This window comes from Zalophus californianus, chromosome 7, assembly GCF_009762305.2.
Source record: "Zalophus californianus isolate mZalCal1 chromosome 7, mZalCal1.pri.v2, whole genome shotgun sequence".
Taxonomy (NCBI): Eukaryota; Metazoa; Chordata; class Mammalia; order Carnivora; family Otariidae; genus Zalophus; species Zalophus californianus.
Window position 1 is genome coordinate 67,455,658 of NC_045601.1, and position 20,753 is coordinate 67,476,410.

Sequence of the window (20,753 nt, forward strand, 5' to 3'; positions counted from 1 at the left end):
ATGAAAGGACTACTTCCATGACTCACCCTCATCTTGAGCCATGTTCATTACTTTTATCTGGCAATATAAAGCCTTTCTTTTCATACTTCATTCTTTCACACATACGGCTGTTTATCAATTAATAGAGAAAAGCCTAGTTATAAACCACATCCTGGAAGGAATAAATTAGGTGAATTTGAATGACACAGGATGTTGTTAAGGATTTAACAATATTGCTAGCATTCCGGGGTTTCACAATTATGAGTATGTGATTTTTTCCAGATTCTGTCTTTCTTGTTTGTTTGAAATCCTGGCATAATTTCAAAATTGTTATGTGTGTGAGAGAAAGAAAAGTGTACTTACAAACCTTTCCAGGGGAGAAATACAGCCCTTAAAAATGCATCATAGAGCACATAACAGAAGCATCTATACCTCTAATGAAACCTACCTGATTCTCACAGTCATCACTTCCAAGTGTATAAAATCCATTTAGCCTGATTCCTGGCATACATACATCCTCATGCTTAAAAATATTTTTAAATGGTGCTCTACTTCATTTTGAGGACATTGGTCCTCTATGTGAAAGAGTGAGTTTAATCTGATTGAATTTAACATGAGGCAAAGCAGGGAGAGGCAGGAGTTTCTTAGAAATAGTGTATAGTAGCAAAGAGACCATCATGACCAATGAGGAGAAGCTAACCCTTGAAAAGGCAGAGAGCCAATTTTAGATGTTAGCGAAAATAAAATGTAACACTGGCGAGGGGTGTAGTGTAGTTGTAGTTGGTAACTACACAGAAACGATCTCCTATTTGTTTAAAGGTACTCAATTCATAGTTTGAACTTAGGCTCTAACTTATACCTCATTTCTTTTGTTCCTGCTTCTGAATTTAAAGACAAAATTGTGGCCAACACAAGCATTTGCTTTAGGGCAACCTTGAGTTGAGATAATCACCATTTGCTTTATTATTGTGTAATCCTGGGCTGCTGTTAATTTAGGATAAAGTAAGAAGAGTGGCTCATTCTACACTTAAAATGCTTTTCACATTTAGAACTGGTTTTCTAAACCCTCAAGGTTTATTGTGTTCGATTTTGAAGGAAGGGGTCCATTAACTTGCTAAGACTTTTCAGAGAAACTTATTGCTGACCTTGATAATAGTCTCTGAAGCTGGCAGTATGAAGAGAGGATGAAGATGGGGACTGCTGTTTTGTCAGTGTGCTAGGTGCATGGTAGATATCGTTTAAATATTATGTAAAATTACCAAAAATATCCTTCCTGGGCCATACATTTAAACAAAAGTCTTTTTAAAAATTTGAAGCATGATTCTTGAATAACCTATTTAATTACAGAACAGCCATTTTTTTCCTCTTACTATTTAATTCCACAAATAGGGCTTATAAACTTGAATTTTACTTATGCATGTATTATACAGTGCATATATGACAGGAATTAATTTGAATTCCAGGAACTAAAAGATAATAGATTAATCACTAAGGAGAAAATATTAAAAAAAATGATTTTCATTTTGAAGCTATTGGACCTAATGGAAGCGTCCATCTTTGTTTTTATGTTGTGTTAACATGGAGGACATTAGGAAAAGGAAGGGAAAAATGAAGGGCAGGAAATTGGAGGGAGAGATGAACCATGAGAGACTATGGACTCTGAGAAACAAACTGAGGGTTCTAGAGGGGAGGGGGGTAGGAGGATGGGTTAGCCTGGTGATGGGTATCAAGGAGGGCATGTACTACATGGATCACCAGGTGTTACAAGAAAACAATGAATCGTGGATCACCACATCAAAAACTAATGATGTATTGTACGGTGATTAACATAACAAAATAAAATAAAATTTAAAAAAATTGTGTTAACATTTAACATTTACCCTCTTAAAATTTTTAAGTGTACAGTTCTATTGTTAACTATAGGCATGATATCGTATCACAGATCTCTAGAACTTACTCATGTTGCATAACTGAAACTTTATACCCATTGAATAGCAACCCTCTATTTTCCCCTGCCCCAGTTCCTGGCAACACCAATTCTACTTTCTGCTCCTATGAGTCTGACTATTTTAGACTCCTCATATACGTGGAATCCTGCAGTTTTTCTCCTTCCATGAGTGGCTTATTTCATTTAAAATAATGTCCTCTGGGTTCATCCATGTTGTCACATGTTGTGGGCTCTCCTTTTCTAAGGCTGAATAATATTCCATTATATGTCTACATCAAATTTTCTTTCTTTGGCATTATAATCTTTCCCAGTTTTATTGAGAGGTATGCCACATTTTCTTTATTCATTAATCTGTCAATGGACATTGAAGTGTTTCCACATCTTAGCTATTGTGAGTAAAACTGCAATGAATACGGGATTGCAGATATCTCTTCAAGATACTGATTTCAATACTCATAGGTAAATATTCAGAAGAGGGATTGATGGATCATATGAGAGTTCTATCTTCAATTTTTTGAGAAACCTCCATAATGTTTTCCTAATTTGCATTCTCAACAACACTGTTCAAGGGTTCTACTTTCTCCACATCCTCATCAACACTTCTCTCTGTCTTTCTCTCTCTCTTTTTTTTCTAAAATATGTGAGGTGATATCTTATTGTGGTTTTTATTTGCTCATTTCTGATGATTAGTGACATTGAGCATCTTTTTCTATGCCTGTTGGTCATTTGTATGTCTTGTTTTTAGAAATGTCTATTTGGATCCTTCATCCATTTTAAAAATTGGGTTAGTAATTGTTGTTTTGAAGTTTAGTAATTATTGTTTACAAATTTCTTATATATTTTGGATATTATTCTTTTATCAGATATATGGTTTGCAAATATTTCTTTAGATTGCTTTTTCACTCTGCTAATTGTTTCCTTTGCTATTAGTTTTTGGTCACCATACAAAGTTATTGCAATATTTTTTACTATATTCTCCACGCTGTACCTTGCATTCCCATTAGATTATATTTAAACTTTATTATAATCATCATTGTATTGCATTAGAATACGCTGCTTCCAGAAACAGAATGTGGATTATCATAGCCAAGTATCTAGTGGAGAATCTGCATAAAGGATACTATATATTATGGAGTATTTAATTATTAGAAGGTTTAAAGTACTCATCTGTATGAAATATATGATCGTCAATACATCCACTTTAAGTTAATACATGGCATAGAGTATCGATGCCATTATTCTTACTTTAAAAGGCAGGTCAAAAAAGTTATAGTCAAAAATACTCTTCAGCTTTTGCCCTTCTAGTATTAAAGGATCTTGTGACATATTCATTCTCCAGTTCATTGAAGAAATCTGAAAAGCATTATGCATGAATATAAAAATATAGGTGGTTTCAGGCCTTTCTATAAAAACTATCGCACTATTGATGTAGTAGACAAAACAATTGAAAAGAAGTCTGATTCTTTTTGACGCCAAATATCTTACTTGCTTAAATTAAACCTTAAATCATTCACTGTTTAGATGTAAGATCCTAAGTCTAGATAGATGTTTATTGAAGATATTTCAGTTGTCAATTCAGTGTATCAATATTTAATAGAAGAATCACATATTATAGTGTTATTTCCTTTGCTTTCCTTACTTAACAAAATCAATCTGGAAAAGATGATTTACTAAAGATCCTTCTTCATTTGCAAGACTAACAGAGGTGTTAATTCATAATGGAAGAGTTGACTGGAATTTAATGATTTACAGGAGAAATTCATATCACTCAGTTTGCTTTGGGGTACACAGAAAGATATGAAGAAGGTTTGATTATGCCTTAAAATATCCTGAATTTGAGTTGCTTTCTTTTCTGGTTGATTCAAGGGAGATTATTTAAGTGAAAATGGAAGAGGGGTGCCTGGGTGGCTCAGTTGGTTAAGCATCTGCCTTCAGCTCAGGTCATGATCCCAGGGTCCTGGGATCAAGCCCCACATCAGAGAGCCTGCTTCTCCATCTCCCTCTGCCTGTCCCTCCCCCTGCTTGTGCTCTCTCTCTCTCTCTCTGTCAAATGAATAAATAAAACCTTTAAAAGAAAAAGAAAATAGAAGAATGGGTCTGGGAAAAAACTTACAGAAATGCAGACTATTTTTGTTACCCATTAAAGCTTTTTAAAAGTTGCCAATTTTTTTCTGTTTTATTGATGTCACATAATATTTGTCTCACAATAAATTATGAACCATAGTGCTATCAACCAAGTCAATTCTATTATCCTGTTTGGCAGTAACCCAAAGAAGGCAAACATAAATTTTTGTTTTCCGTTAAAATTTTGGGATACTTAAAAAAAAAGGATAACAGGCAAGATCTGCTTCTATACTTAAAACATATTTATTTCAGTGACATCCAAAGAAATGGTTTTCCACTTCATACTGTAACTCTTTTAGAGATAAAAGCAAAGAAATTTGCAAGATATGCAGCCGGAATCAAAGTGGTCATCTGGGAATATCAATACTGTTCATACTGTCCAAATGCAATAGCCCAGATAGATACACTTACTTGTACCATCACACCACTTGAGAGAGACAATCATGTGGGGATTTAACTCTGGGAATTTCGGAGGCAGCAGGATCCATGTCTTGCTAAAACCTGCCTGCCAGGCAAGCATTGCAGAACTGCAGCTCTAAATTTCAAATCTAAATTTATACTGTGATCTCTCCTTTGACTCTGCATCCTTTTTTTTCTGCTTATTTTTCTACCAAAAAAGCTCCCCCACCTCCCCGGGATCTTAAAAATTTCCCAACTCCGCCATGAATCTTACATATTTATAAGTGTATTTGCTTCAGTCACCTAAGTCATCCCCGGGAAGCACCAGAGAGTAATGGGAACCATAATTGTGTGACATTTACACTATTTTAAAGAATGAATTTTATCTTAGTTCTAATCTTGGTGCTCACTGAGAATTTAAAAGGTTTATAGTTGCTTCCCTAGTTGAAAGAGAAAGAAGGAGTGAAAATAATCTCATCACAGCAAACTTTTCCCCTTCAGTAAATATCCCGGGTTTCTCCTAGAGATTTGTAGGTAATATTTTAGCATGTTGGGTCATTTATGTTGATGGTCAAAATTCACAGTATTATATGGCAAAGGGAAGATAAAGAAAAAATACTCATCAATATAAAATGGTAGCAAATGGATAATCTCAGTGTCTAAATGAATTTACCTTTCTTATTTGAAGAAGTGTGTTATCATATAGATATATGTATATGATCATATACATATGTGTGCTTTTCTTAATTAAAGAAGTGTATTATCATATATATGTATATATATATACATATATATCTAAAGCTGAGCTATTTTGTTAGTCAAAAATTATCAGAGTCAAACTCATTACTATGTCAAATTCACAATGGCATATTTATTTTAAAATTTAATTCATCATTTAAGGAATGAAGGCAAGGGAGGGGTAAACATTTTATTTTCTTTCCTATAGAAATGTCCTATCTATAAGCATACAGAAATAAAGAAAATAATATCAATATTCTATGAAATACCTCAGTATGAAAAGTTGATTATGAGAATGGGCTCTTATTTTGTTCATGAGATTTAACTTTTATTGCCCTGAATGTCCTCTGGTTGTCTTAGAATTATTAATAGAATGGATGCAAGTGTGCTTTTGAAAACTGTAGGACATATGTAAATCTATCAAATCTTTTTTTTTTTTTTTTGGCCTGTGTATGTATAGAAATCTTGATAGTTGAGACAATGATTTTATCATTTGTAATGAATAACAGATAATCTTGACTATATTTCCCTTTGCTGCATATTATGAGACTTTTAATTTTAAGGTCTCTTCTAAAACACAAAATGAAGTATGAATCTAATAAAATATACCTTTCTCTCTTTTTAAAAAATACTGTATGTAGTATGGTACAAATAATTTAACTAAGATTTAAAACATGTTTCAGATTATCACAAATTTTGCACTGCTTATATGTATCAATTTTACAGCTGGGGTGGATGAATGGTATATGCGGTAAAAAATGAAAATGAATTTAGGAAAACATCTCAGTTGAATAACAGAAAACATAATTATTTTAACAGTAAGAGAAAAGTGACTTCAATAAAATTAAAACTTAATAAACACTTTAGTAACTAGAGAAAACTATATATATCTGCCCTTTATCTGAAGATATGAACAGTTCTATATAAATGCAAGAGATGCAGAAGGATTGAAAATTATAGATACAGACTGTCTTGTCAGAAAATTCATCTTTTTCCCTAAAAAAATATAGTGACAGCTTTCCTCCTACTTCTCTGACATAAAAAATTTATAGATGATGCAAAATAGTATAAAACCATAAGTGGTTGTGAGAATAGGCATAATATATTCTAAGAATTCTAACTATATTATTGTATCATGTGCCTTTTATTATTCCATTTGCATGTTATGTTTCTCTAGATTTGTGAGTGCCAATAATGTGCCCAATTCTAATTCTGAAACTGCACTACAATAATTGCTTTATAGTATTTTGAAAGACACATACCACAGTATACTGTGTGCTTTTCTCCTGTGATCATGAACTGTAAAAATTTTACAGTATTACTCTTAGGCCATATTTTTTTAAACCTATGTCAAAATTGAAGTTATTTTCTCCTCTTAGAGAGCCGCAATACATTTCTCCTTTATAAACATCTTTTTCTCACTTTTCCTCTTTTTATTCTTTTTTCACCTAGAGAATAGTTTTACGTTTCTTTTAGCTTTCTTAGTAGATTAAACTTTATACCAGAAAAAACATCTTTAGCTTTTTATTTGCTAAGATTCTTCTAATTTTGTAGAAAATTTTAAACCAGTGATAAAATATTAGATTTAGAGGCATAATTTAAGATGATCTGGAGGCAAACTTTTTCCCTACAAATCATAAAATTAATATAGAAAGGGTAAATGATTAGCCCCATATTATAGGAAATAGAAGATACCAGTCATGAATACTTTTAGAAAATCTCATTAAAAAAAAAAAAAACTTGTGAGGATATCCATATTTAGCAGTATTTTAGATTAAATGCTCTTAGATATCCTTCCTACCTTCTATCTCAGCATGATGTAGTCCTTGGTCAAATACAAAGAAATATATGAATATATTGCTGACTCCCAAGAAATCTTTAGGAGATTGAGGTTTTGGGAGCACAGTGAATTATTCAGAGTGGGCTGAATACTAAATACTAAATGCTAAATAAATCTGATAATGCAGCTCTAAACCAAACATTCTAAGGAAATATAAGGGAGTGATATCTGTAATATTACATTTTATAGATGTCAAATTGACAATAAAGTAAAAAGAAACAGGTGAAATTAATTTGTTGATGTGTCTTATGGAATCTCATATAGCTAAAATATTATTCAACCTTATTATATTTTTTATATTTCTTATACTTTTATCCATAATTTTATCTTTTTGTTTTTTCTGTGCTCTGTGTTGGTTAATTTTTTTCTGATATGACTTTTGGCTTTCTAATTCTTCCTTCAGCTGAATCTCATATTCATCATCTATTTAACTCATCTATTAAAATTTTATTATTTATTTATTTTTTTAAAGATTTTTATTTAATATTTGACAGAGAGAAAGAGAGCACGAGCAGTGGAGGGAAAGGGAGAGGGAGAGGGAGAAGCAGGCTCCCCTTGGAGTAGGAAGCCCGATGTGGGGCTTGATCCCAGCAGGACCCTGGGATCATGACCTGAGCCAAAGGCAGACACTTCAGTGACTGAGCCACCACCTGGGAGCCTCCTTTTTCTTTATTTTTTTCTTTTTTAAGTAGGCTCCATGCCCAACATGGAGCCCAACGTGGAGCTGGAACTCACAACTCTGAGATCAAAACCTGAACTGATATCAAGAGTTGGATAATCAACTGACTGAGCCACCCAGATGCCCCAATTTTTTATTTAGTTTTTATTAAATTTTTATGTTCAGAAGTTCCTTTGGCTTCTTTTCATATCTGTTTTGTTTCCATGCCCTTGAAGATATTTTCAAACTTGTCCTACTTCAAAAATATATTAAAATGTGTGTGTGTGTGTGTGTGTGTGTGTGCATGTGTGTTTGTCTTATAATTCCTGTCTGATTTCTTTATGGGTGTGTTTCTGCTGTAGATATTTTTCTTTGCATTGCTCCTGACATTTTGTTTTCCTATTGTTTTTGTTTATTTTTTATTTGATTTCCTTCTCAATATTCTTATCAAATTATCTGAGATGGTAAAAAAAAAAAGATGACTTCCTATAGGAAGTTACACATAGATTTCCTGTGATTACTTACTTCTATGTGTGAGGTGTCACTACCAGTCTTGTATTTTAATTCAAAGTGTGAGATTTGTGCTCCAAATCCACACAGTGACTACCTTATGATAACATCTCAAGAAATATTTCCTTTCTGCTTGCTGCTTTGCTTAGTACTAAGGGATTTTATTTTCTTTTTACCTCTTGTGTGACACTGTTGGGGATGAGGGTAGATTTTCTTCTGTCTGACTCATGATGATGGTATGACCCTACAGTGACTCAGCTTAATGTGGCCATTGTCTATATAATAATTCCTTCCTTGGCTAGGCTTGTGGTTTTAATTACTGTTTCTCTTGCTTCAGAACATCAAATATCAAAATGAAAATTTAAGGTTGTGTTGTTTTTGTTTCAGTTGACAATAATGTTACATATAAAAGTCTTCAAGAAGTCCTTTTCTTTCTGGTTTTTAGCCTTCTCTTAATTTGTAGGCTGATAACTCCTCACTATCTTTTCAGTTATTTAATTCTCTTAAAAATAACAAAAATCTTTTTTTGTCAAGTATTTTGAGTTGGTTTGGTGGGAACAATGCTCAGAATAGCTTATCTTGTCATATTGCAAAAATGGAATTTCAATAAGAACTCTATCTGTGAGTATGAGTAAAATATATTCAAATGCTCGGAAAAATAGTTGAGCATTATTTTATAATTTCAAGCATGGTCATGTCCTGTGACCAAACAATTTCATGTGGGGATACGCCCAATAATTTATACATAAAATATGTTGTACCATAATATACAACATAAGGTACAGTTATATTTATAGTTGCATTGTTTGTTAGAACAAAAAAGTTGAAATAATCCAAGGTCTATGACATAGTAATACACATATTGCAGGGATCGTGTACTGAGAGGTAAATGAACATATAAATCTTGTAACAGTCACAGAATGGTATATTATTCAGCACTGAAAATGGATGAACTATTAATGCATTAAGCAAAATGGATAAATTCCAGAATATAATGGTTTTGAATGAAGCAAATCTGAAAAGTTTAAAATGAGGGATACTATTTTTATAAAGCTCATTAAAAGTAGAACACTGACAATCATAAAATTCAAAATATTGGTTACTTTTGAGAAGAAAAGGCATGAATATGGGAGAAATACATGGGTAGCTTCAAATGTTGGTAATGAATATTCTAACTTTGAGTTTATGTAGTGGTTTCAAGGTGTTAATTTTATTTTCATATTTTATAACTGACACATGCATTTATAACTTACTTACATAACTTATTATATATAACTTTAATACAAACAGACATGATTTTGTAAAGATCCATAATTGCATGATTCTTCCTAATAACTGTTTGAAATTATAGAGCATTATTGCCTCTCGAAGCCACCAAATAACTGAGCATATAATGTAGTAATTTCATAATCAGGGCTTCAAATAACTCTAACAGAATCTTATTCCTCTTAATCTAAGGATCTGAATGTGTTATCACACTGTTTTGGACTAAAGTTCCAATCTATTCTCTAATCAGTTTGGTTGTTATCCATTTATTTCCCCATTCAGATGCCTACTACATTTATAAAATATATTCTACATTAGTCTGGTAACTTTAATCTGATTCTTTCAAGTATGGTCACACAGAGAAAGGGGAAAAGAGATTTGATAACCATATCTTTAAACTATGGCTTATCATATTAATTTATTCCATGTAATTCAAGCAAATCATTTTTGTAGGCTGTATTATCTATGTCAGTTAACCAGAATAAACACATTAATAAAATAGTCTTTTGGATTCTACTTATATTATTGCTATACAAATGTGGTTGTTGATATTTATAAAGAGTTTAACTTTGTTAATATAAGCTGGTGATTTGCCTACCATGATAGACAATTTACTAGAATATCTCCATGCAAGTAAATGCAAAATGTTTTGAAGATTTTGCCCACAATAAGGACACAACAGCAGCACAGACCAGAATGGTGCCACCATTGACCACTTATTTTCTCTCCGATTTTTAGCTTTCTCTTAATTTGTAGGCTGATAACTCATTATCTTGTCAGTTCTTCAATTCTCTTAAAAAACAAGAGAATTTCTCTTCAAGCAGAGAATTAAGGAGAAAGGCAGAGTCAAGGTTTTTTCCCCTTGACTTTACAAAGAATGTATTTTAAATACTTTAGAAATGGAAGAGGAGAACCCACCTCAAAAAAGAAAAAAAATATACATATTGTTATAGCATTTCACTTCCATTGTATGTTTTCTTGCCCTTTGAAAAGAATCACTGCATTATAATATTCCTTTCTAAAAAAAAGAGGTTGATGATTTTTTTTTTTAGGACTTCCCTCAAGATGAAGGAGAGAAAAGGTACAAAGTATTCAGATTTTCAAGCATAAAGTAGTTTTAAAATTGCATTTTTCTCATTAGAAGTAATTGCCAATCTTGGTTAGCTTGCTTTTTCAATATATAAATATATCCTCAATTCCACAGTAAATCCCCCAAATTTGATAGACTTTTATTTATACTTTTCCTATCTGTGTTTCTATATAAGTTGTAACATGTGTTGTGTTTGTCCAAATCAATTAAATCATATTTGAGATGACTGGAAAACAAACAAACAAACAAACAAAAACAAAAGGTAATATAAAACATTCACATGTCATGTTTTCTGTCAAACTAAAACCTCACTCAATACTCCAGGAAGTATTGACTGTTTTGCAGGTATCCCATTACCTTTGGTAGTCAATTCCCTTTTGAGAGTGAACAAGTCTCCTAAAATGGGCCCCCTGAATTGTATTGGTGCAGGGTACCTAAGTCTCTTGGCTGCCTTTGAAAACAGGTCTCCAGTGTAGCACAGCATGCTGCTGTATCACCAATTGAAAAATTCCAATTTACTTTCCTCTTTAGATCTGCACAAAGAATGAGTCCATATCAAATTGTTATGATCAAGGAAGATATTGCTTGTAACAGTCTTTCCTAGTTTAAAAATGACTTTGCTGGGTTTGAAAAGTAGTATACACATCAATAATAAAGGAACTAGGAGGGACTGAAATGACTCAGAATGAATTGTATAAGACTTCGGTTATAACTGATGAAAGTAAATTAACAAAAGAAAGATAGTAAATAAATATAAAGAACTGTGTATGTGTGTGTGTATTTGGGAAGAGTAATATAAATGTTAGCATATATGCCTAGCTTTTCAAAATCCCGTCAGTGAGAATATATTTCTTTTTTTGGCAACCTTATTTTAAAAGCACATGAAGATGAAGATTCTGTGTGACAAGTAAAAATTCACTATATTTTGTGGAAATCACACAAAGTCTGGCATTTGAGCAGGTCTGTTTACTGAAATACTGCAGATTTTTTTGATAATCATTTGAATATCTAAATTTGGAAACAACTCTTTCTAATTAAAAAAGTCAAGCTTAGTTCATCTAATTAAAAATGTTGTTCATTTAGGGACTTGGTCCTTCCTAAACATTTTCTCTAGCATAATTAAACAAACAATTCATGGCTTTTTTTTTTTTTTAAGGTTGACCAAGAAAGCTTTAATATTTCCCTCAACTTGACTAAACTTTAGTCTGGCTTCTTCCTGACTGTAGGTCCCTGGACTCCATTTTCTTAGAGCATTTCTTTAGAAACTTGCAATTGTAAACTCTCTACCTTTTTGAAATGTCATTCTTCTGTAGCTCAGGGGTGTCATTTTCAAGAACTCAGGAGACATCTCTTTGAAATGCATTCATCAAGAAAGGTAGGGCCCCCTTCCCCTGGTCTCTGTGGAAGGACAACTGCCTAATTTCTCTGGTATGCACATATTAGCAAACAGAAATGGCCTAATCACATTGACCAACCTTCCTTCCCCAATGTCCTTCAGTATTTTGCATTAGCTTGTCCCAGTGTTTAAAATTTCTTTCTTGGGATGTCTGGTGGCTCAGTTGGTTAAATACCTGACTTGATTTTGGCTCAGGTCATGATCTCAGGATGTTAGAATTGTGGGGTGGAGCACCATGTCTCCGCTCAGCAGGGAGTCTGCTGGAGATTCCTCTCTCTCTGTCCCCTTCCCCCTGCTCTCTCTCTCTCTCTCTCTCTCTAAAATAAATAAATAAATCTTAACAAATATTCTTTTAAAATCCTTCCTTTTGTTTCAGCAGAGCTGAATTCAATCTCTCTGTCCTATTGTAATAATCTTGACTCCTACTGCAATTGTCTTGAATAAAACCTTGATTACTGTTTTAAACTGTCTGGTGCATTTATTTTCTTTGACAGTTAATAGACATTAAATGCAAATAATTCACATAAGAAAATGTATTTTAAGGAATGAAGATTAAAATATTATATCCTTAGATTGTTTATTGTTTATTACAAACAATATTACTTCTATAACATTTTTAAATGTTGCAAAAAGCTTCCAAAGATATTATTTAATTTAATTTTCACAACACCTCAGTGAGGTTTTTAAAAACAGTATCATTGGCCTGAGACTTGAGTTAGTTGTCCTACCCAAGGTTATAGCCCAAAAGAACCCTCTAGAGTCCCACTAGAAGTGAACATTTCTTGGGTTCCCTATTCCTCTTGTATCCATAATCTCCAGATCCCATATCATGGTTCCCTTTAATGCACCATTCACACAACTGTTGAGTTATCCAGAGTTCTACTACTGCAATAACATGGCAAAATTGTAATGTCACTGAAGTTCTTTGACTTCAATTACTCTGTTTTATACATTACCTTAAAAAGCCACGTTATTTTATTTCCATGTAACTTTATGTTAACTGTATGTTAATCCATTTTGACAAAGACTAAACTGTGAAGTATATTTGCTTCTCATATGGAGTCCAGAGACTGACACAATTTTTAAACACAGCAAGCATTCAATATTGTTGAGTGGATGTATTAATGAAGTCAGACTTTTGAGAAATTATATCTGTATTTTTGGAATGTTCAGGACAAGGTTCACACAGTATTGATAACCAAAAGCCAATAAATATTGGTTCAGGAGAAAAATGATGATTGTTCAATTCCATGTTACCAAAGTTTTGAGTGTAGCGTCTATACTGTAAAATATTTCATAAAAGAATATATCTCCTTGTCTTATTTTTTTTTAACAGCCTGTTTGTTAACTCTGTATGACAATCATTATGAAAGAGTTCAGAAGGGATACTCTAAGATGCTGTAGTCAGAGAGGATAATAGAATTAATTACACAAGAAACACTGTGATACTCACATTTACGAGAAAAGTGAGCTCAAGAAGAGTTAATATGTGCAGAGCATCTTTTCATTTAGTTTGTGATATTTTTATGAATATGAAACTAAGAGAAATGAAGATCACTCATCTAATTCATGGAAGTGTTGAGGTACTAACACAGGTTTCATTGACCCCAATATCTAACCTCATTCTACTGTCTAGATGTTTTGCTCATTTCCCCTTAAACCCAAACCACAATTGTACCCCCACCCCACACACAGGCACACACAGAGTTTAAATCCTCCAACCAGTTACACCACTGAGACAAAGAAAAATTTTATACAAACTGGGCTCTCAGAAAATAAAAGCAGGCTGTGAATGTTTAAAGTACTAAAAGTGGAAAAAATGAACATGTGCTAAGTACATGCATGTATATGCATACTTTTATGGATATATTGGAAAGGAGAAATTCTATTGTTTTCCTTTATACTACATACAATTCTACTACAACACTACTTCACTTCTGGTCACTGAATGTGTTAGTTTTTCTCACAACAGGCAATTCTGCAACAACAGCTGGGTGTCCTACAATTTGACTCAATTCTGATCTTGTCTACCTACAGATTGCCTCAGATCTCATAGACTAAAAACTCAGTCCCACAAGACTCCCCTGCCAGCCACTTTGGATGCCAATAGCAAGTCCAGGTTGCCATCTGTGCTTCTGATCAACCAGCTATAAATCAGAGGTTATTCATGACTCCCTCCTAAGGTTCAATTAACTTGCTAGACTGGCTCACAGAATTAGGAAAACATTTATTTCATAGATTACCAATTTATTATAAAAAGATATAACTCACTATCAGCCAGGTGGAAAAGATGCATAAGGCAGGGTATAGGAAGGACTGTGGAGCTTCTATGTAATGAGAATACATCACTTTTCTTGCATTTCTACGTGCTCACCAACCTGGAAGATCTCCAACTCCCATCATTTTAAGTTTTTATGGAGGCTTCGTTACCTAGGCATGATTGGTTAAATCATTGGTCACTGGTGATTGAACTCAATCTCTAACATCTCTCCTCTCCCTGGAGGGTGGGACTCAAAGTTCCAACTCTCTAGTCAAGATTGGTTACCCTGGCAACCAACACTCATCTTTAGGTTATCTAGGGGCTTTCCAAAAGTCACTTCCTAAACTTAAACTCAAGTGTGGCGGAAAAGAGCTCCTTGTGAATGACGAAAGGCACTCCTATCACTGAAAAAATTCCAAGGGTTTTAGGAGCTTTGGCCAAGACCCAGGGATAAAACCTAAATGCATTTCCTATTATACTACATACATACAATACATATGTATATTGCATGGTGAATGTCTATGATTTTTCCTGTAATATATACTTAGTAATTCTTCAAAAATAGTTATTTTCTTCATAAGGTACAGATATTATAGACTTCAACTTGAGTAAATCCTATCTAAAAAATATAGTTTAAAAATTTACATAAGAACATGCAGGACAAAAACAAAACAAAACAAAACAAAACAAACAAAAAAATCCTGTTTGATTAGCAACCTCTGATACAGTCTATTCAACTTCCTAATAAAATTTCCACTACAGAAGAAACTCAAACTATTATCTTTTATGAGAATATTTGAATGGGGTCATCTAAGTAATTCTTTTATGCTAAAATTTTGGGAGCACCCCCAGTTTTATGCTAAGTACTTAAATACACCAAGAGCCAATACAAACAATGTAAGATTACTGGTGAAAATCTCAAAACAAATTCTCTCACTTTTGGAAGAAAGTTCTTATTGACTGGCTTTATTTCCCTTTGTCTTCTTGTAATGGTCTAGCCATTGGTTAAGGTCTGCGATTTATTGTGGTTATTGGAGACAGAATAAAATAGAAGCAGATTGTGAAATATTGTAAAGGGACAACCATAGAAGCAGTAAAATTTTCTAATATCTTATCAGAAAGGCTAGATTTTTTTCTCGCTGTACTTGACCACATAACCATAAGAGAGAGAATGCCTAGTAATGGTAGCATTTTCCTTTAATAATAAGATAAAATATGATAGCTATCACTTGTAAACACACACACACACACACACACAGACACACACACACACACACAGAAGAGGATGCTTTCCTGATGTTTCAAAGGATGAGCATACTGCCATAAATTATCTCTTATAAAAACCAGAAGAAAACCATTGAAAATGTATTAGTATAATATAAGACAACATAGCTGCAGAGGGAATCAGGAACTGAAAGTCTTATGGAGGGAATATTTTAAGATACAAGTTAACCAGGAAAAAATCTATAGAGCAGCATGATGGAAAAAGACTTGACGGAGACATTGAACTCTTGCAAGGAAACTAAAACAGCAATGGCAGAATCAAAATCTGCAAGTGAGGTGATTAAGAAAAAGCATTAATCGTTCAGGAAAATTGAATTAATAATCTGGAGGAGAATGTTTTTTAAAAAATCCATTAGTCTATGAAAATGAAAAAGAGATGATCAATGAAAATGAACATGATTGATGTCAATGAAGTACAGACAGCGGAAGTTTCACTTGCAGAAAACTGGTGTCCTTAAAAAATGGTGCAAATAAATATATGAAAGAAGGCATAAACTGAATATAAATCATAGAACATGATTTCAATTTGGTAATAAGGATACAGAGTGTGTGTGCATGTATAAATATATATCTAGTGAATATGTACATATTTGTAAGTGGTTGTAACACCAAGTGAAGTTTTCTTTGGTTGGTGGGAGATATTTTAAAAATAGTTTTTCATTTTCCTATTTGTAATAATAAGTAGGTACTTATTATAGAAACATTAAATAAAATATTGATGAAATTGAAAAACATGAATTACGTTACCCAGAGCGGGCAAAATTAAGAGAGCATCACTCATTAAGAATTGTTGCTTCCATAAGATTTATTTTTCTAGATATGTCCCATGTTACTAATTTACTATAGCTATGTTTCTATTATTCTAAAGATTTTTTTTAAGATTTTATTTATTTGCGAGAGAGAGAATGAGAGACAGAGAGCATGAGAGGGAGGAGGGTCAGAGGGAGAAGCAGGCTCCTCGCTGAGCAGGGAGCCCGATGCGGGACTCGATCGCGGGACTCCAGGATCATGACCTGAGCCGAAGGCAGTCGCTTAACCAACTGAGCCACCCAGGCGCCCTCTATTATTCTAAGCAGACAAACTATATCATCACAGCAGTGTGGGAATAATTCAACAAGACGATTTCATCCTCTCCATATGAGTGCCTGTACATTCCCTTGTTACATCTGCTGATTTTTCCCAGAGGGAACCCTTATATCCTACAAAGTCATGAAGTTGAAATGAATAAAGGTAGCAAAGTGCTAAGTAATTCCGAAATTATTCATTTTCTGTTATTGGACAGAATGGAATGGTGGGACGGAATGCCCAATTTAGAATGATGAAGTTATTACGAGGTTTCCTGTCTGCCTACATTTCAACAGAACTCTTCTCTCTATATATACAAGATAGATAGAAATATAGATAGATGATAGATGATAGATAGATTGATGGACTTTTCTAAGAGTTAAGTCTATATATTAACACACATACACACACGCACATACACACATGCTGATAACCACAAAGTAAAATCATTGGTCATTCATGCTTTTAGTTAATTACTTTATGAGATAATTATCTAATTGAGATCAAACTAAGTGATACTGAAAGTGGAGAATGGGAATGGGAAAACAATAAAAATATGAAAGAAGGAAAAACATATGCTAGTATAGTCTCAATTTCTATATTCACAGAGCTATCTGTACTTTGGCATTTGATGTCTTTCTATTCTATTGTTGAGAATGTATATGCTTAAGATGATTTCCATCATCTGGGGTCCTTGAATAACATAGAATTTTTAAAGCATCCACATAATTCACCATACACTGATCTGAATTGATTTTAAAACACCCATCAGAAAGCTTAAATGGCATTTCTGGGCCATGTTATGGACCTTTTTACTTATTGCCTGTATGTAAATTTCTTGTTTTGAAAGACAGTAGCATTTTATATGGTTTTTGCCATCTGAATGGTAAGTGCAGTTTTGTACAATAAAAAGGATTGCTTTGAGGCAGCTGAGATTTAATTAAATTCACTGAGCTTTGTGATTAAAAAAAAATGCTATTCCTAAAACTAGAATGCACACAACACATTCCAACATTTTGGAACCAGTATTAGACTTCTCTCGTACTTCATTACAAGTCATGAAAAAGCAACATGGAAAATGGATCAATTTTGACAATAGTTCAGAATTCATAGTTAGCATCAGTATTGTGGATTATTCAAATAAGTATGTGCTTCAATATTTACAACTAAAATGTACTTAAATTCTCAATTTAATACTGCTCTTTCATATACTCTGGTCTTATACTTATCTCTATCAATTAAATATGTAAATATTTAAACATATGCTTCCCATTTGAGATGTACATGACTTTTATCTCTTCACTTGACAGTAGATTCTTGAAGTCCTAACACCATACCTTATATTTCTTTCTTTATTTTACTGGAAGCTTATCATAGTATAATCACTTGGCATATCCTTGCTGATTAATTGACTGATTGCTGTCAAGTTCTCATTAATTATTCATCAAATTTCAATGGCATTTTTCCTCAAAAAAGATCAAAGAGTTCTACAGAAAACTGCATATTTATAGCATTTAGCACTACAGAGTTGAAAAGAGTAAATCCAGGGAGGATGTAGGAAAAAAAGAATCAAAGGGATGAGGAAGGACAAATGATAAAATCAACTCAACACATACTTATCGGTTCCTTAATTTTATACATTTGACTACATTTCCAAATCATTTTGCCATCAAAGATGATTTTATTACACTGGTGCAAAAGCCGAAAAAGTCTTCTCTATTGCACAGTCGCAATAGATTTTGTCTGGATCGGTGTGGGTATGCTTCATTTCCAGCTTGAAGCCTTGTTTCCGTTTTTCAGATTTCCGTGCCATGGGGGTCAGAGACACATGCTGCTGGAGGCACACGGTTCAGATAGAGAGAGGATATATGGGGCCAGGGGATGGGGGGAGCTTACAAACAGTGAATTACTTGAGTACACACAAGACCCTGAACTCTCATTATCCCACATTTTAGGCCAGGCATAAATGATCTGTATGCAGCCTAGCTTAAGTTCTTGTAAAGAGGCTCCACTCTCAAAATGCTACACCAACGTATGTGCTGGGAAAGGAAGGAATGAAAGAGAGGGAGGGCATGTCTATTCCATTATGTAGTAATGGAAATTCCCTGTTCAGAGAAGTGTCCCTGCGGCATCCAGTCTGTCCTGGTGAGTTATCTCACGCTGCCGAGATAACTCTCTGCTAACTACTGGCACACAGAGTGTGGGTAGAAAATGAGCCTCCAGAGTCAGCCATGAACAAGAATAAGAGAATTTAGAAGTCAATATTAAATTGTCAAACTAAACCTTCTGGAGTAATGGGGCACTACCGGAATCATTGCATTTCTGGAAAACTTTGTTCAGATAGTTTTGACAGCATGTGATACTGAGTAGCTGCGCATTGGAGCCCAACTACCAGCCACTGTGCCCTTGGGTAGAAAGGCATTTATATTACAGTTCATGCAACACAGATACCACTCTTGATCATATTCCTTCATGCTTTTACAATTGCATATTTTCCTATGAGGAAAACGCCTGTGAATATCATTTCCTACGGCAAATGGTTGACTTGTTTGTATTATAAACATGATTTGGAGATTTCAGGTTGCTTTAAATATTTTAACATTTGCGTATAAGTGTTTATCTGAAACAATTATGTTGTCTAATATAAAAATATTTTTAGATAATTTCCAAATCCTCTTTACAGTGATGTTATCTACACCAACGTAGGGATCACTTAATCATCTAATCACTAAAGCAACTCTTACAGTCCTAATTGATTTTATATTTACCATTTAATTTATAATTTATCTTGCCTGTTTACATTATTTAGTTTCAAGGATACCTGTCTTCGATATGTATTATGTATTTGGAATAATAGGTTATTTGTTGCAATAATGTTCTTTCTCTTCCTCAGAAGTCCATACACACATATCTATACTTGCTCTCTCTTTTATTACCTTTCAGCTTTGCTTTACTTGTACTTTTATTCCATGTTTTCTTGGAGGACAAAAGTTTATTATTATTATTATTATTATTATTATTATTATTATTATTATTATTCCATATGGTAATGGGAAAGGAATCTTAGAAGTTAGACAAGAGTCATCAAGTGGAAAAACAGACCAGGGAAAATTTAGTACCAAAGAGTCTATTCTGTCCTACAGTGTGATTTCTGACTAATCCATTTGCTCTTGTATTAGATTACACCCATAAAAAAGGAACCCATCAGAATAGTGAATTATAAAACTTCGTACTTGGCCTCTCAATTGTATTTCCTTGCAAGGCATGGAGACAATTCAGAGTAAAATAAAGAAATATTGGGGAAAATAGCTTAGTAAATGTATACAACTGTTTCATTTACAGCCCACTCATCTAATTGTCTCCTATGGTCTGCTCATTATTGTTTGAAGAACAGAAACTAAAATGAAGAAATCGAAGTCTTTGCTTAGTGAAAGTTTGAACACAGATTTCAAAGCAAAACCGTTAAGGGCCAGTTCACACATTTTAGTTCCCATTAAATCCCTCCTCCTAAAGTGAAGGGTCAGTGAAGTCCTAGACAGTGTCTTCTGTGAATTGGTTATTTACTTGTTTGTTGATTCTGCAAGGCTCCCTCCCTTCCCACGTCACCCACACAAAAACAGACTATCCATGAGGACTGACTTAAAGCCATTGCAAGTGTGTTCCTAACAAACATGAGCATAGTTGCAGATTGTTGTGTGATTAAAAAAGCAACAAAACTAATCGTTAAAGGTAGTAGAGTCACTGGAATTATAAGGGAAAAACCAGATTAGGAAAGCTATTCTTGTAAGCTCTTTTATTAGGTGTCTTGCAGTTCTATAGTCTGCGTCTATGAGACACATTTCTATGGAATGTATTGATGAGAATACAATTGCTCTGCTGCCTGCAAATAGGGAGCTTTCAATTTGCAGTTGGGAGCTGCAGGTGAAAAGTGGCAAAGGGAGTTTTAACACTGATGTTTAGTCCAGTAGCCACTCCCATCTCTATAAAAACAAATAATAGAAGGAAAAAACCAACATAGTCAGTCATCAAACAATATTCATAGAATATGCCATCTAGCAAAAACAAACGAACAAAAATACTTTTTCCTTTTCACTATGAAATATTGTTCTTTACAATTCCTTGACAAAAACAGTGGATATGGAAAATATATAGTGAGCGTTTCGTGCTTGTGTACAAAGTAATTTCTTACAAGGTTT